Here is an 8,954-nt window from a genome sequence, read left to right as displayed (position 1 = left end):
TTTATATTTTACACGCAGTTGCCAGTTCATTAGGTACACTTGTGAATGCATTCTAATGGAACCTTAGTTGCTGCACACAAATCAGTTTGGGGACCATTTTAAAGATTTTTTTTTTAAAATGATATAATTATTAGGTCCATGTCCATTCTCTGATGAGAACTAACAACATCCTTCACATCTAGTTTGACGTCCTGTCCCGTAGCTGCACATACATTGATAACAAAGACAGAAGAAAGTAGAGGACAAGTGCTCAGTGTGAGAAGAAGAAGATAGAGGACAGTTGCACAGTGTATCATGGGAAGGACCCTCCCCTCAAAGCCCCCCCCCCCCCCCAACTAACAACATCCTTCACATCTAGTTTGACGTCCTGTCCCGTAGCTGCACATACATTGATAACAAAGACAGAAGAAATTAGAGGACAAGTGCTCAGTGTGACAAGAAGATAATGGAGGACAGGTGCACAGTGCATCATGGGAAGGCCCCTCCCCTCAAAGCCCCCCCCCCAACAACATCCTCCACATCTAGTTTGACGTCCTGTCCTGTAGCTGCACGTACATTGATAACAAAGACAGAAGAAATTAGAGGACAAGTGCTCAGTGTGACAAGAAGAAGAAGAACATAGAGGACATGTGCACAGAGCATCATGGGAATGCCCCTCCCCTCAAAGCCCTCCCCCACTAACAACATCCTTCACATCTAGTTTGACGTCCTGTTCCGTAGCTGCACATACATTGATAACAAAGACAGAAGAAATTAGAGAACAAGTGCTCAGTTTGAGGAGAAGAAGACGAAGTTAGAGGACAGGTGCACAGTGCGCCATGGGAAGGCCCCGCCCCATAAAGCCCGCCCCCCCCCACTACCAACATCCTTCACATCTAGTTTGACGTCCTGTCCCGTAGCTGCACATACATGGACAACAAAGAGCGAAGAAATTAGAGGACAAGTGCTCAGTGTGTCAAAAAGAAGATAGAGGACAGGTGCACAGTGCATCATGAGAAGGCCCCTCCCCTCAAAGCCCCCCCCCCACTATCAACATCCTTCACATCTAGTTTGATGTCCTGTCCCGTAGCTGCACATACATTGATAACAAAGACAGAAGAAATTAGAGGACAAGTGCTCAGTTTGACAAGAAGAAGAAGATGGAGGACAGATGCACAGTGCATCATGGGAAGGCCCCTCCCCTCAAAGGCCCCCCCACTACCAACATCCTTCACATCTAGTTTGACGTCCTGTCCTGTAGCTGCACATACACGGACAACAAAGAGCGAAGAAATTAGAGGATAAGTGCTCAGCGTGAGAAGAAGAAAATAGAGGACAGGTGCGCAGTGCATCGTGGGAAGGCCCCTCCCATCAAAGCCCCCCCCCCCCCCAGTAACAACGTCCTTCACATCTAGTTTGACGTCCTGTCCCTTAGCTGCACGTACATTGATAACAAAGACAGAAGAAATTAGAGGACAAGTGCTCAGTGTGACAAGAAGAAGAAGAAGATGGAGGACAGGTGCACAGTGCATCATGGGGAGTCCCCCGGCAGTTCAGAGTCACCCTCAGAAGGCCCATGTCCATTCTCTGATGAGTCACCACAAGGGGGACCTGCACAAGCTTAGGTACTATACGTTATATATTTTGGATGTTATTTGGAAAAAAAAGTTGCAAAATCTTTTTGCAACAGAAGTAGATTTTTTTTTTGTGCTTTTAAACTTTTTTTGGACATTCACGTCCAGTTTGACGCCCTGTCCCGTAGCTGCACATACATGGACAACAAACAGAGAAGAAATTAAGAGGACAAGTGCTCAGTGTGAGAAGAAGAAGATAGAGGACAGGTGCACAGTGCATCATGGGAAGCCCCCCCCCCCACTAACGACATCCTTCACATCTAGTTTGACGTCCTGTCCTGTAGCTGCACATACATTGATAACAAAAACAGAAGAAAGTAGAGGACAAGTGCTCAGTGTGACAAGAAGAAGAAGTTAGAGGACAGGTGCACAGTGCATCATGGGAAGCCCCCCCCCCCCCACTAACGACATCCTCCACATCTAGTTTGGCGTCCTGTCCCGTAACTGCACATACATTGATAACAAAGACAGAGGAAATTAGAGGACAAGTGCTCAGTTTGAGAAGAAGAAGAAGTTAGAGGACAGGTGCACAGTGCATCATGGGAAGGACCCTCCCCTCAAAGCCCCCCCCCAAACAACATCCTTCACATCTAGTTTGACGTCCTGTCCCGTAGCTGCACATACATGGACAACAAAGACAGAAGAAATTAGACGATAAGTGCTCAGTGTGAGAAGAAGAAGATACAGGACAGGTGCACAGTGCATCATGGGAAGGCCCCTCCCCTTAAAGCCCCCCCCCCCCCACTAACAACATCCTTCACATCTAGTTTGACGTCCTGTCCTGTAGCTGCACATACATTGATAACAAAGACAGAAGAAATTAGAGGACAAGTGCTCAGTTCATCATGGGAAGTCCCCCGGCAGTTCAGAGTCACCCTCAGAAGGCCCATGTCCATTCTCTGATGAGTCACCACAAGGGAGACCTACATGATATTAGGAAGGTGGTCATAATGTTATGCCTGATTGGTGTAAACAGTACACACATGGAGTCAGGCTTTCTTTCGTTCTTTCTTTCTTCAAGCTACTTTTACAATGATGGAACAGATGGTGTGTCACCAGACTCTAGTAAGAGTAGAATCTGGCCACCCTAGACCTAACGCCCTCGGCCGTCTTTGTCAACTTTTTGATCACGTTCTTCACTAGACGGTGGAGATCTGGCAACATTTTCTTTCTGTCATCCCACCACCACTTTTTTAAACATATAAGAGAAGAAAGAAGACAAGATTTTGGTATAAGATAGACAGAGACAAGACGTTCTAGGGGGTTACATTAAGTTTAATTCGCCGGTTACAACTTGGACTAAGACCAAAACAAGAAGTCACGATGTGCCGTCCACGGTGATGCCTGAGTCACCGTTTGTCTTGCAGCCAGAGAGTTACAGCATTAAGAAGAGAAAACCAATTACATGGCCTCCACCATACGCTAATGTCTAACGTCTATCCACCCATACAGCGCTAAGTGCAGAGACGGCACTTCACCCCTTCCTGAGTCACTGCTCAGCATCTCCGTGGCAACTGCATCACCTCATTCTTTTCCCGCTGAGCCTCTTCAAAGTGTACCCTTAAAATCTGAGGACAGTATGCTGGTTTACCATCAGGTGACAAGTTTACAACCATGAAACGAGGAAGAACGTTGAGAATATTACCAGGGACGACACTTTGTGACCGTGGGTCCTATGGGTTGAGGGGAGGGGCCTCTGTGGATCATCCCACAGATGCTTGATCAGTTTGGGATCTAGTGAATTTGGAGGCCAGGTCAACACCTTGTGCTGTTCTTCATGTTTTTTCCTAAAGCGTTATTGTGGCTGCATCCTGCTGGGGATGGCTGCTGCCATCAAGGAGTGTCATTGCTATGGGGTGGGGGTGTCTGGTCTGGTCTAGGTGGGTGCTACATGTCTAAGTAACATCCACACCAATGAATGCCAGGTCCAAAAGTTTCCCAGCAGAACACTCAACTGTAACAAGATGGTTTAAATGTTATTGACTTCTCCTGTCAGTGGTCATAATGTTGTGGCTGATCGGTGTACGGGTGTACAACCATATTTGTGAGGACCAGGTCGAGTTTTTAGGACTCTAACTGGTTCTACTCACTTTCTGACACACCTTCCGGGAGTTGTTTGAGAGGTCAGACTTGTTTTAAGGATGAAGTTCACTGGAAGTAAAGGTTGGGGTTACTCCAGTCACGTCCTCGTAAATATATCCACACAAACGTGTGTGTGTGTTTGTGTGTTTGTGTGTCAGGGGCATGTGAGTGACTGAGTTTCCAATTGAGGAAATAGACCTCTTGTACCAGGATGACAGTTTCCAACCTTGTACAACGACACACACACACTGCAGGCTATTTGGGTCTCTGAGGAGTTGATAGGAACATGTTTCCTCCTCCTCCTCCTCCTCCTCGCCTTCCTCCTTCATTCCTCAAACTCTTCCACGGTGGAAACTCTAAACAATAGTGGGAAAAATATTCTAACGTGCGGTCTTTGCACCAGTTAGAGGCTTTTTGATGCCAAGAAGTCCGAGGACATGTTCAAACCCGAGACTCATATCTGTGGCTGCATCGTTACGTCAAGTGTTGCCTTGTCTCACTTTGTGTTCATGGACCGTAATTCTGCAGAAACATTCAGTTTTAAATGCGTTTATCTGCAATAACAAAATACATGCCAAAATAATAATAATAATTTAGTTGTGCAGCTTAAAAATTACATTTGAAAACCTCAACTGCATGAATCAACAGAACTCATTTGATGAAATCAAATGGAAGAAAATCAACAGTAGACCTCAGGGCTATGTTTAATAGTGAAACTAAGAACATTTCCACACGTACAATGTGAAGGGAACTCAAGGGATTGGGACTGAACAGCTGTGTAGCCTTAAGAAAACCACTAATCCGTGAGGCTAACTGAAAAAAAAGGCTTCAATTTGCTAGGGAGCATAAAGATTGGACTCTGGAGCAATGGAAGAAGGTCATGTGGTCTGATGAGTCCAGATTTACCCTGTTCCAGAGCGATGGGGGCATCAGGGTAAGAAGATAGGCAGATGATGTGATGCACCCATAATGCATAGTGTCTACTGTACAAGCCTGTGGGGGCAGTGCTATGATCTGGGGTTGCTGCAGTTGCTCAGGTCTAGGTTCAGCAACATTATGTTGCCCAAAGAATGAGGTCAGCTGACTCCCTGAATATACTGAATGACCAGGTTATTCCATCAATGGATTTTTTCTTCCCTGATGTTCACGGGCATATTCCAAGATGACAATGCCAGGATTCATGGGGCTCAGATTGTGAAAGAGTGGTTCAGGGAGCATGAGACATCATTTCCACACATGGATTGGCCACCACAGAGTCCAGACCTTAACCCCATTGAGAATCTTTGGGATGTGCTGGAGAAGGCTTTGTGCAGTGGTCAGACTCTCACATCATCAATACAAGATCTTGGTGAAAAATTAATGGATGGAAATAAATCTGGTGACATTGGGGAAGCTTATTGAAACAATGACACAGGGAATGTGTGCTGTAATCAAAGCTAAAGGAGGTCCAATGAAATATTAGAGTGTGGGACCTTTTTATTTGGCCAAGCAGTGTATATACGTTGTGCCTCAGGGGTCAGTTCTAGGACCAGTTTTATTTATTTTTGGTGCATGCTTCCTCTTGGACATGTCATTCTCAGACATGGCGTCTCTTCACATTTTAACGCTGATGACACTTAGCTCTACCTGCCTGTTAACACGTCAGACATGTGAGACCTGCAGATCCATTCAGTTTGCTACAACAAAACACACGCACACGGGATTTCAGTTAACAGTTTTTATTTACTGCTTACATGCATTATATATAAGGTCGCAAATGATCTTTTAATGTCTGCTGACAATGCCGTGTACTCAGTCCTGGTACTTCTGCCTTTGATACGATAGATCACGGCTTTCTGATAAACAAGCTGAGGTATTATGGGCGGGAATATCAGGGACAGCCCTCAACTGGTTCTCCTCATACTCGTCAGATAGAAGGTTTTATGTTTCTGTGAATAATTTTCACTCATCTCTACGTAACATAATATACACGGCGTGCCTCAGGGCTCAGTCCTCGGACCAATTTCATTTATTTTTGGTGCACTCTTCCTCTTGGAAACTTCTCAGACCTCTTTAAATTTTTACGCTGATGACACTCAGGTCTACCTGCCCGTTAACGCGTCACCTGCAGATCCATTCAGTTTTTCATGCGTTTGTCCGCCTCAACAAAACACGTGCAAACAAGAATTAATTTTCAGAATGGTCAACAGAACCTATTATCCATCCATGCGTCACCCATCAATTCATGTCCTGTCTACCATAATACTTCTTTGGATCAGTTGAGGCGTAGGCTTTGTTTGTGAAGTCTTTGTGCTATAGAAGTAATAAGAATAATGATGACGATGATTATTATTATTATTACTTCTATGCTTATGTTTGACCCACTTTTTAGCTGCAAAGGAAACAAATGAACAGGTTTTACAGTGAGCACCTTTGGTTTCCAGTGTCAGTCTGATGTTAACCAGTAAGGGGCGCTGTTTAGCCCCAAACCACCTCCACCAGCACCACCACCACCACCACCTCCACCAGCACTACGGTGACACGGTGTTGCACCCTCTTCATTTATCTGTCTATCTCTTCTGAACCCTTGCACACATCCTCCGAGGACGCCCTCTGCAAAAACCGTTATCTCCCGGGGTTGGTGTGACCTTTGCCCTCTTGGCTTCTTACATAACGCCCGGGCCGCACCTCGAGCGCCTCACCGTGTGCGTGCATGAGCATGTTTGCGAGTGTGTGCAGAGGACAAGGAGAGACCACACTCATGTCACAGATTAAATTGTCTGCCTGAGGGGAAAGACTCGAGCGTGCATGGTTGCGTACACCTGTGTGTGTGCACGCTAAAAAGAAGTGTGTGTCGGGCAAAACAGGACTCGGTGTCGGTCTGTGGGAAAGTAGGTGTGGTGGGGAGGGGAGCGGCCTCGCTGTGTGTGTTTCTGTGTGTGTTTCTGTGTGTGTTTCTGTGTGTGTTTCTTGTATGAGTAAGCATTAGTAATCAGTCAGCTGTCACAGAAGTGCTTTGTCTTGCAGAGCGTTACAGTTCGACTCCGGGACAAAAGCTCGAGGCAACTGCTTCGGCTGTTTGTGTCTACACTACACTGTGTGTGTGTGTGTGTTTGTGTGCACCTCCCCGATGTAATGGATTAATCACGACTTCCCGTAACCACTCGCGGCAGGTTCCTCGTTGACGGTTGTTTTTCTTTAAACCTTACAGTGAATACGAACCGTGAACGGGGAGGATTAGGAGCCCCAGTCCCGGGACTTTAACCAGAACATTAGAGCCTGACACATGACTCACTTCCTGGGATTGTGGCCACGCTCGTTGCCTTAACCGATACTCATAGTTTTAATGAGAGCGCCGCTGCCAGAAACCATCACCTCGTCACAGAGAGAGAGAGAGAGAGAGAGAGGCTGATGCTATGTGGATATATACAGTATACGCTCAGTATTTCTTGTATCGATCGACTTAATTTACAAACTGGATCAAGAATCGGCCCAAGCTCAGAGTCTCCACTCCGCTTTAGCCTCTTTTAGCTCCTTGTTTTGACTTTGCAGCTCTTGTTGCTTTGATTCACATCAACCTTTTTCATTACGGGGCGTGTTTCAACGAAAAAAATACAGAGAAAACAAAAAAATACCTTTTGCATTCCGCTGCATAGCCCTCCAACCAATCAGAAAAATTTTGCTGTTAACAAGTTTCTCAGTTGACGTGTAGAAAGCCCCCCCCCCCCCCCCCCCCCAAATGATTGGGCTGTCCCGGCAGATCGTTGCAGGAGCAGAATCAGTTCCCAAACAGAGAGACTGCAGACTAACTTTCCACCTCAAAAACATAAATAAATAAAAGAATCATGGGCGTTGGAAGTTGGTTTGGTCCCAGGCTCTGGGCGGGTGTTGACGTGTTGGGACTAGCTCTAGCTACTAACTCAATGAACTCGAATTCATTGTTCATTGTTGATGTGCGATGAGCGTGACCTGCACTGAATCAAAGTTTATCTGGACTATTTTCAGCACTCTTTCACACTGCACGGGTGAGCAACACTTCAACACTGTAACTAGCCTAGCTTAGCCTGTTTTTATAACTTCGCTGGAGCAGGAGAAGGTTTATGCTCTTTGTGCGTTCATATACATTGGGGTTAGCTCTTGATTGCCTCTATGTGATGCAATCTGTGCAGTCTGCAAAACTCAACAAATCTCAAACGGACCTGCCTGACCACGGGACGGAAAATATGACTGAGACGAGGTAGGACCCAGATGCAGACGGAGAACTCTGACGAAAACTCACAAAATCAGGAACAAAAAGAGCTGCAGTTGTGGGGCAGGTTAATCCAAACAAGTTAGACAAACCACGGAAAATGGGGAAGCACGAGGAAACGGGAGGGTACGTGAACAAGCGGCAACTTCAACAGACTTTACAAGGAGAAACTAATGACAGGAAATGAAGCAGGACATGAAAAAAAAACAAAAAAACAAGGAAGATTCAAAGAAAAAAACAAACAGGGTCACGGAAAATACTCAAAACTCAATTTCATGAACAGAAAAAGGTTCTAAAGTTAATACCAGGACGTATTCTGTCAGCTTGATGACCGCCATCAATGATTGGATAGTGAAGCAGGCCGTTATCTTACGTTATCTTTCAGAGAAACCAGCTTCTAGCGGCCGAGGAAGACGGGGAAGATGTTTTTCTGAGGCGTTGGTGGAAACCACAACGTTTTAAATTCATCCTAGGGCACGAACGATGAATGCTACGGCTGCTCTGTGCGTCCGAGCCGCCAAGGCTGGTTTTAAAGGGCTTCGCGTCATTTTATCTGCCCCCTAGTGGTCAAAGATATCAAACACTTCAGCTTTAAGTTGATGGTTTACCCAGAACAGAACCCAAAGGTTTTAAACGCTTGAGTGCTGTCTGCCTTTTAATATTGGTAATATTTTTAGTAATCCAGTGATGCTGCAGATAGCTCTCAGCAAATATGTGCTTTTCTTTTTTGCCGTGTGACATCTGACAGGATATTGAGAAACTCATCCAACCAGTAAAACGCTACTCAGCTTTCTTCTGCTGTTATTTTTATCTGAACTTTCCAAAGCGACATTTCAACACAGCACATCAGGACGGCGTACAAGAAGAAGAAGAAGAAGAAGAAGAAGAAGAAGCCATTGATGGAGTTTCTTTAAAGTGAAACACCACATGTGAAAAACTCACACCTACTAAATCAGAATGCCGTCTGGCCCAAAAGCAAAGCAGATTATTGAAGCTACGCAGACTTTTTGCCGGTGAAAGGGTTCCGAAGA

Source organism: Chelon labrosus (assembly GCF_963514085.1).
Source record: "Chelon labrosus genome assembly, chromosome: 14".
NCBI lineage: Eukaryota > Metazoa > Chordata > Actinopteri > Mugiliformes > Mugilidae > Chelon > Chelon labrosus.
The sequence above is the reverse complement of the archived record's forward strand: the minus strand, read 5'-3'. Positions refer to the sequence as shown.